This window comes from Ctenocephalides felis, unplaced genomic scaffold (genome assembly GCF_003426905.1).
Source record: "Ctenocephalides felis isolate EL2017-DRISC unplaced genomic scaffold, ASM342690v1 CF-g0.4_SCAFFOLD_00845, whole genome shotgun sequence".
Classification (NCBI taxonomy): Eukaryota; Metazoa; Arthropoda; class Insecta; order Siphonaptera; family Pulicidae; genus Ctenocephalides; species Ctenocephalides felis.
Genome location: NW_020536999.1, coordinates 68,051,740 through 68,061,958, shown reverse-complemented (window position 1 = coordinate 68,061,958; position 10,219 = coordinate 68,051,740).

Genomic DNA, 10,219 nt, shown 5'->3' with positions numbered 1-10,219 from the left:
ACTAGTTATGATTTTTTTCTTGGCAATAGATATCTTGGTCTCATAAAATATACTATAATGCCCTACAACAAGTCTTTCAATTTTGAAAATTCATCTTCGAAAAAATTAGTAATTTTCTTAGGCGTTTGTAAAAATTATACTTGCATCAACGTCTTTTCAAAAACGGCTAAACCGATTTCAAAAATTAAGAAATCATATTTTGAAACAAAAATTTTATACTTTTTTGCTGGTTACAAAGAAACGGCTCGACCGATTGTCGTGCAGAACTGATAAACGCTTTTTGCCAGCAACAAAACTTGTCCTTTGGAAAATTGATATATTGATTTATTATTAGTTTTACATTTAAATATTGTTTACAATTTTCTGCGTTTTACACTGGTTAATGAGTTTTAAAAAGTATGAAATTTTAATGCATATGTTTAATTTTTTAATATTTATAAATTAATATACTTATTGTATTTTTTTTTAAATATTCACATGCATATATCTTGATAAAAGGGAAAATGTTGAATTTCAAATGTTTCTTCATAAAATTGATCTCACTACTCTCCTCTCTCTCGACCTCCATGACTCGCGAAGACAGTTAGTTTTCAGTCGCTTGATGTTGTCGCAAATAGTAAATAAAATTAAATTAGAAGACCGCAGAAACTCACTCAGCGGCACAATTTAACAACTTTATCACGTCTCATCTACTCTATTTCACTTTTGCTAAAGTAAAGATAAACATTTATTTATTCTGAATGGTGTACGACAACCACTACTGCATCAACAACAATTTCCCTTTACCACATTAAACACGAATTTAAACTGACAAAGCAGAAAATTTGACCCAGATGAGAATTTTCATGTTTCCGGGCGACGATTATAAATTTAATGATTCGTACCATTTCGCATAATTTAAGGATGTGTTTTGTTAAGACTTTGCTAAAAGGGAACTGGGGAAAATTATAGATATTGATTGTATTATATTCATTTATATACATACTTTCCGTAGGGTAAGTTATAGTAATCGCAAAAAATTAAAAATTAAAATTATTGCATATCTTTATGATTCAAAGGTTTCCAAACATTTTGGCATACCTTAGAAAAAATTGATGTATGTATGTGTGTATGAGTCGGGCGCACGAAACAACCGGTTTGGATGATTCGAAAAACATTCGATTCCTGTTAATGAGAAAATGTGCTGATTAGTTTTTGGTGAAGATAGGTCCAGCAATTTCTCCCAATCATTACAAATTGAATGTTTTTGGATCATTCAAATAGGATACTCCGTTCTCTTAAAATCTCGATTTCTATTTTCTGCACTCTTTGCTCCGTATCTTCGTAACGGCTGGACCTGCCTTTGCCAAAAACAAAGCAACACGTCTCCCCATCAATAAAAATGAAATGTTTTTTGAATTATTCAAATCGGTTAATCCGTGCTCTTAAATCGTGGACGAAAATTTGTATCCGTACATACGCACATACATACGAGGTCTGTTCAAAAAGTACCCGGAATTTTCGTTTTTTCAAAAAAATATTTATTTATTCGTCTACATTAATGTGGTCCCCTTCAAAGTAGTCCCCCCAGATATAATACACTTATGCCAGCGTTTTTTCCAATTTTCGAAGCACCCTTGATATTCACTTTTTGATATGTCCTTGAGCACTCTCAGCGATTTTCTTCAATCGAGGAAAACCGCCGTCCTTTCATGGGTCTCTTCAACTTTGGGATTAGGAAAAAGTCACACGGAGCCATATCTGGTGAATTTTTGCACTTTGCAACACTTTATTTCATTTTTTACGCAAAATTTAATACAAATTCTTTGACTTTTCAATTCTTCCATTGTAAAAATCGCCGAGCTCAGAAAAACACGTCGAACCTTAGCGACTACCACAGACAAAGTAAACAGTGAATATAGCTGAAAATTTCCTCATACTTTGAGGGCATGTATACCAACACAATAAAAAATTTTGACAATCAGACACTCCAGACCCGCGAAATTTAATTATTAGTAATTCCGGGTACTTTTTGAACACACCTCGTACATACATAGAATACATACATCTATTTTGTGTAAGGTATGCCATGATGTTCAGGGGATTTTACGTAAACGTAAAGTTATACAAACATTATTATCGTCAATTTTTTGCAATTACTATAAATCACCCGGAAAGTGAAAATTGAGAGAATATTGAAAATTTTTGGCAATGTATTAAAGAATTCTAGAAAAAAATATTATTAGAACTAGTGGGGTGTATGGCACCGTGTCTTAAGGCAAATAGCTCAAACTTCCCGCACCGTAACAAAATGTTCGAGGAATATTAAATGTTTTCAAATAGATTATTAGAATTATTTATTTATTTATTTATTTATTTATTTATTAATTTTACAAGCCGTCGGTATAATATTTAATATTATAATAAGGCTTAAGTCAATATTTTATAGGTTTAATATAATTTAACTAATTATTAGCTATTTAATTACTTAATTTATTTACTATAAACCTATTTATATTTACTTAATTATAATTTTTTTTTTTTTTTTTAATATAACTAGTTTGTTACAAGTGTTTTTTAAAAATTTAATAAGTAATTTTAATAAGCTTTACAATACATACTTTTACAATATTAACAAATTTTAGGTTATTTTATGATATTTTAACAAATTTGAGTATCTTATATTATTATAATTATTATTATTATTAATATTATCATTATCATTTTTATTATTATTGTTAAATATTTTTACAATTTTTTTTCTTTTACAAATTTTTAGGTATTTTGATAAAGGAAATATTTTGTTTCACAATTTTTAAGTGTTTTTAAATATAAGTTTTTGGTTAACTAATTATTAAGTATTTTAACAATAACAGTCGAAATAAAAAAATTAAAATTTTGTTTCACAATTTTAAAGTGTTTTGAATTATAAGTTTTTAGTTAACTAATTATTAAGTATTTTAAAAATAACAGTCTTATGAAAATAATAATTAGAAAAAAAAAAAAAAAAAAAAATGTTTCTCAAATTTTTTGTTTTTTAAATTGTAAGTGTTTAATTAACTAATTATTAAGTATTTTAACAATATAACAATAACAGTTATATAAAACAAATAAAAAGAAAAAATAAACAAAGAAAGAAATAATAATAATAATAGTAATTTAGAAGTATTTAGTTTAACGAACGAATTATATTGTCACGAGCATAGTAGACATAGACATGGCTGGTAGGTGACATCAGTTAGTTTGGGCCCGTAGGTTCGTAGGGATTTTTGCCATCGTCGATCCATCGATCTTGCTGCTGCCTGTAATAGAGAAATTTCTTCGAGCGGGAAAAGTCGCGTTAATGATTAGTTGAGATTTTCGGGAAAGTAATTTGAAAAATCGAAATTTAAAAACTCCAGAGGGCTATAAAAAGTTAAATCCTTTAACGCATTACTTAGTACTTTATGAAATTTCTTGTTATCAAGGGTACGAACACGTAACGGCAGTTTATTCATAAATTGTATACCCATACCGCAGATAGTATTAAAGGAACTGTGTAGTTTATAAGTCTTACCTTTAATTATTTTATGTCTCGTATTGTGCTTGGTATTTGACATCGAAGACAAATTAAAAGAGTCTGGATTATTTTTTATGAAATTAAGTGTGACTAGAACAAATATACTCGGTACTGTTAAAATTTTATGTTCATTGAAGATATTACGGCATGATGTCTTGGAGGATAGTGAAAAAATTATTCGAATTGCTCTCTTTTGAAGTTTAAAAACTTTAATTAGTTCATTAGAGAAACCCCAAAATTGGATACCGTAAGCAATGTGTGAATAAAAGTTTGCGTAATAAATAGAAAGTAAACTGGATATTCCAATTTTTGATTTAAGGGTTCGCAGGATAAAGCATGTACGCGTTAATTTGAAGCATAAATGGTTGGAAACGTGTTCAGACCAGTTAAGATTCTTATTGATATAAACTCCAAGAAATTTAGATACTGAAGAGGAGTCAAATGAATAGTTATTAATTGTAAATGAGGAAATATCATTCGCTACGCGCGTTGCTGTACAGAAAGAAATAATTTGGGTTTTGTCGTTGTTTAAAAGAAGATTATTTATATTGAACCATTTCGAAACGGAATCCATGACACTGTTCAATTTCGTTACGAGGTCATCGTAAGTTCTAGCTTTGATGGTTAGACAAGTGTCATCAGCGAACAAAATAAAGTCACAAAGATTTGAGCAATTAGGTAGGTCGTTAATGTAAAGAAGAAATAGGAGCGGTCCAAGAATTGATCCTTGTGGGACACCCATTTACACGTTTAATTTCCTGGATATAACTTTACCACCGGTGCTATTGTCCAAATATACGCTTTGAGTTCTGTTTGTTAAATAAGATTTTAGTAATTTAAGCGAGCTAGAACGAAAACCATACATTTCTAATTTATCAATGAGAATATTGTGAGATATACTGTCGAACGCTTTGGAGAGATCGCAAAAGACGGCTACACAATAACTTCCATCTTCAAATGAGTTAATAACATTTTGGATGAGGCTAAAAACCGAGTGCGATGTAGAGTGTTTTTTCCGAAAACCATGTTGGTTGTGAAACAAAATATTGTATTTATTTAAGAACCCAGAGATTCTGACGTGCAAAATTTTTTCAAACACCTTATCAAAAGAATTAAGAAGAGAAATAGGTCTATAATTGCTCACAATATTTTTGTCGCCTTTTTTATGAAGAGGGCGGATTTTGGAGTGCTTAAGGTGGTTTGGATAAACTCCCAGCTCAAAGCATTTATTAATACATATTAATAGGTTATCAATAAAAAGAGGATAGAATTCTTTAATGATGCATGTAGGAATTTCATCCGGTCCCGCGGAATAGGAAGATTTAATAGCTTTAAAAGTACTTGCAAGTTCCTCAATTGTGACAGGAAATAAAACAAAGCTATGAATATTTCTAACAATATACGAAACAGGGGACTTATTGTAACATTGTCTAATATTTATAAGAATTACAGAATTATATAAACTGAATTGCAAAGTTGAAATAATTTGTTTGAAGTATATTAAAACTTAAAAGAATTAAAAATAAAATCTGAAATATTTTCGAAATTAGAAAAAAAATTTAAAAAAAATGAATTTTTTTTTTCTAAAATCAATTATTATGTTAAAACCAGCAGAAAGTTCTTTGAATCATTTAAATCGAACGCTTAGTTCTCTCAAAAACTGCCATTTTTTGCAGGTTTAGCTCTGTATCATCGAAATGGCTTGGCCTGCCTTTGCCAATAGCTAATAACCGCTTCTCCCACTCATTACTTATTGAATGATTTTTAGATCATTCAAATCGGATGCTCCGTTCTCTCAAAATCGCGCTTTCTATTTTATGCACTCTTTGCTCTTTATCTTCGTAACTGCTGGACCTGCCTTTGCCAAAAACTAATCAGCACATCTCCTTGTCAATAGGAATCGAATTTGTTTTTTGTACCATTCAAATCGATTTGGCCAACGCACCGCTATCCACAAACACGACACGAATATTTAGTGATTTAATTATTAGCTTTTAATTACTCATGTCATATTATATTACTTCTTATAAAGGAAAAATGCAATTGTGTAGTTTTCACTATTTATATATCGATGTCATTTTTTATATGTAATTGTCAAACGATTTAATGTCTATGTAGGACAGTTGTTAATATATTGTTGAATAAAAAAAATTCAAATCGATTGATCCGTTCGCCCGAAAACTTGGAAGAATAAAAGCGGACATACAAAACATACACACACACATCCATTTTTTCTGAGGTATGCCAAAATATTCAGAAACCTTCAAAACGTCGAGAAATGCAAAAATTTTATTTTCGATTTTTGGCCCATTACTATAACTATCCTACGGGAAGTTAAAAATAATAAATTTCAAAAATTATCAACTCAATTCCTAAACAGATTTTTTAATATTAAATTTGTTTAATTCAACTTTTTTTGTTTCCTTATTTTCCTCATTTTTCTAAATTCAGTTATAATTAATATGCAAAAATGAACAAAATTGTTTGCAATTGTTTTACAATAAATTATCTTAATAAAGTTTAAATTATACTTTTTGTTCACTTAATCGATTTAAGTTTTAAAAGCATTTATGTAATGTATTTTCTTTATTAAGTATTCCTATAAACCTAAGCGATTTCGCGTAATAAAAATTAAAAATGCATTAAAATCGATTAATTTACAACACAAGTAGTCAATATTTTATGAGTTACTTCCATATTTTTAATTGAGCATTATGACTATCTTGTAGTAATTGCACTTAGGAGTTTTAATTTGAAAATATTGATCGTTTTAATACAAACACTCTTAAATTAAATTTCGTATTATATTATTTGTATGTGTATATTATGTGCAATTAATATACTAGGTGAAAGAGGCATTTTGCGTTAAAGCAAGTTGCAAAAACTTTCCGATAGGTATAATAATTGACTTAATCAATTGAAATTGGGATTTTGATACTTAGATAAAATTTTCACTGTTTATTTAGAAAATCAAGTTCTCGCTAATTAAGACAAAACATTGCGATTTTCAATAGATATCAAACACAGTTCTAATATCTATAATTATATTAAATATATTGCACAGATACGTGCTTATATGTCCTAAAATTGTAGCCTATTATTAAATATTTTAATTAATTTATATAATTCCATATTTTTTTGTAAGACTTTATCGCAATGTTATTTTTCATGAAACATTTTTTTAACAAACTTAATAAATTATTTTGTGAAATATTAAGCATATTCTATGAGAAAATAATGACAAAATTACATATAACATGTACATATAATATAATTTAATGATTTAAATGAATGGTAACATTTTTAAAAAACTAGAAGTTAAGTAGACTGATCATTTACTTTCTTGCTTACTCCAAATTTTTAATTGACTTGATTAACTTATCACATCACAAGAGCGACTTTTAACGAACTCTGATGGATTTTTAAAATTAAACTACTTGTCATAGGGCCGCAATATTTTAGTACATTCTTTAGGATCATGATATGTATCGTCAAAAAAAGGTTTCATAAAAAGCGGCATTTTTTTTTAACAGTTAATTACAAGAAAACGGCTTGGTCGATCTTTACCTAAAACTAATCAGTATTAATCTCAACCAACATCTTTCAAACAATTTTTGATTTTTTAAAAATCGATTCAGGATTGTGAGCTAAAACGTGGACGAAAACTTTTATTCTTTTATGCAAATTACAAAGAAACGGCTCGGTCGATCGCGTACTCGGTCGATCGCGTACAAAACTGAGAAACGATAATCTTTATCGTGATACAATATTTGAAATCGGTCCAACTCACACAAACACATAGTTTTTGCAAATTTGGTATCATTCGATTCAGAATGGCTTGAAACGTCAAAAAAACATAAAATTAGCGAATCGGATTTTTTAATAAAAAAATAAACTTTAAGTGGCATCTTGCCTTAAGGCAACATAATCAAACTAATCAATAAGAATTAAGATTGAGATATTTAGGTAGACTGTTCAACTGTTTATTTTGAAAATAAAACTTTTGCTTCTGTAATCCTATAAATTAAATTAATTTGTATAATACAATTCATTTAATCCATTTCGTATAATGAAAATGTATTTTATCTGAGTGTGAATGTAAACTGTAAGCAGTAGCCGATTGTCAACAATTATAAATGTATTGCTAATCAAGCTGCATCGAATGGATTTAAATCTTTTCAAATCGGTGCAGTCGTTTTCAAGAAAACGTCAGCGAAAGGCAAAAAATCTGTTCACACACACGATACACACACACACATTCTTTCTCCAAATTTGGTCTCTTAGATTCAGAAACTTGAAATGTCAAGAAAACATTCGGATTTTTTTGTGAAAACAAACTTATCCTATGGAATGTTAATAATATGTTAAATTTAGTATTTAGTTAACTTGCATGAACCTTTTTTCTTACGATCTAAAACAGGTGAAAAAAATTATTGTTTAAAACTTCCGAAAAATACCATTACCAAATACAAAAAAATCTGTAGAACAATGGCTGTGGAACATCAATACTATAAAAAATCCGAGACTTCTAAAAATTAACATAAATTTTGAATAAACAGGTCGACCATGGTTTACAAAAAGTCAATCAGATTATCCAAATCATTTCTCAAAAGATTGTATAAATTAAAAAAAATAACTAGTGGTGAATGGCATCGTGCCTTAAGTCAAATTGCTGGAACTTACCCGTACCGTAACGAAATGTTCGAAGAATGTTAAATGTAATCAAATTGATTGTTATAAATACTGTAACATTGTCTAATATTCATAAGAATTATATAAACTGAATTGCAAAGTTAAAATTATCTATTTAAAGTATATAAGTGAGCTTCAGAAATTTAGCCAGAACTAAAATTAAAATATAAATTATTTTCGATATACAAAAAAGAATTTTTTTTGGAACAAAAATGAAATAGTTTTTCCTCTGTATCTACGAAACCGCTAGTCCTGACTTAGCAAAAATTTCGTCAACCCTTCATTTCATCGATACAAGTAAAATATTTTTGAATCATTCAAATCGGGTACTCTGTTCACTCAAAAACTGACATGTATTTTCCTTTCCAAACTTCTGTATGTCCACTTCGTCTTCTCCATCCACCTCCAGCACCACATTTCAAAACTTTCCAGGTAGTTCTTGTCGGCCTTTCTAAGAGTCCATGTCTCCGATCCGTACAGAGCTGTGCTCCATACGTAGCACTTTATTAGTCTCTTCCGCAAGTCGAAACACAGTTTGCTCGTCAGTAGCGTTCTGTTCTTCGTAAATGCCGACTTAGCGCTGGCGATTCTTGTACTGATCTCTCTCGTGCAGTATCCGCCTCTGATCAGGATGCGATCCAGATATTTGAAATAATCATATTATATAAATATATATATATATATACTAGCAAACCCGACAAACTCCGTTTCGCCACCAGATGGTTTCGTGAGAAAGATGAAGAAATTTTTTGTTTGTTTTATATTTGAAAAGGAAAAATTTGATCAGAAAAGAAAACCCGGCTTATTTTTATATATATAGAAGATAATCTATTTGCAATTATTTAAAACAATTATTGATTATTTTTAATACTCGAATTTTTTATTACGGTGCGTGAAGTTCCAGCAATTTGCATTAGGGCACGATGCCATGCACCACTAATTTTCTTAGATATAAACCTTGCGGAGCCCAAGACCTTTCCAATGAATGCAAAATTGTCGAAATCGGTTCGTGCGTTCTGGAGTTATTTCGTCAGGAAGGAAAACCCGACTTATTTTTATATATATAGAAGATAATCTATTTGAAATTATTTAAAACAGTTATTGATTATTTTTATTACTCAAATTTTTAATTACTGTGCATGAAGTTCCAGCAATTTGCATTAGGGCTAGATGCCATGCACAACTAATTTTCTTAGCTATAAACCTTGCGGAGCCCGAGACCTTTCCAACAAATGCAACATTGTCGAAATCGGTTCGTGCGTTCTGGAGTTATTTCGTCAGGAAGGAAAACCCGACTTATTTTTATATATATAGAAGATAATCTATTTGCAATTATTGATTATTTTTATTACTCGAATTTTTAATTGCGGTGCGTGAAGTTCCAGCAATTTGCATTAGGGCACGATGCCATGCACCACTAATTTTCTTAGCTATAAACCTTGCGGAGCCCAAGACCTTTCCAATGAATGCAAAATTGTCGAAATCGGTTCGTGGGTTCTGGAGTTATTTCGTCAGGAAGGAAAACCCGACTTATTTTTATATATATAGAAGATATATATATATTTATTTATTTATTTATTATGGTGGTTCTTAATATGGGCATTTTCGAATTTCCTTGCTCCCAAGGGCTCAAATGGTTCCAATTCTCTGAAAGTTTTAGCTCTTAATATTAACTTTTAGATAGTGCGCAATTCAATCAAACTTTGTATGGAAATAGCATGGAAAAAATTTTGAAAATTAAAAAATAAAATTTTTAGGTATAACTTAGCGACAAATTTTGAATAAAACTCATCCATTTGTTCGCTAAATTATATCTAAAAACATTTTTAAAATTTTTGAAAATTTTTTCATGCTATTTCCATACAAAACATTGATTGAATTGCGCTTCATCTAAAAGACAATATTAAGAGCTAAAACTTTGAGAGAGTTGTTTTTTATCAATTTGGAACCATTTGAGCCCTTGGGAGCAAGGAAATTCGAAAATGTCCA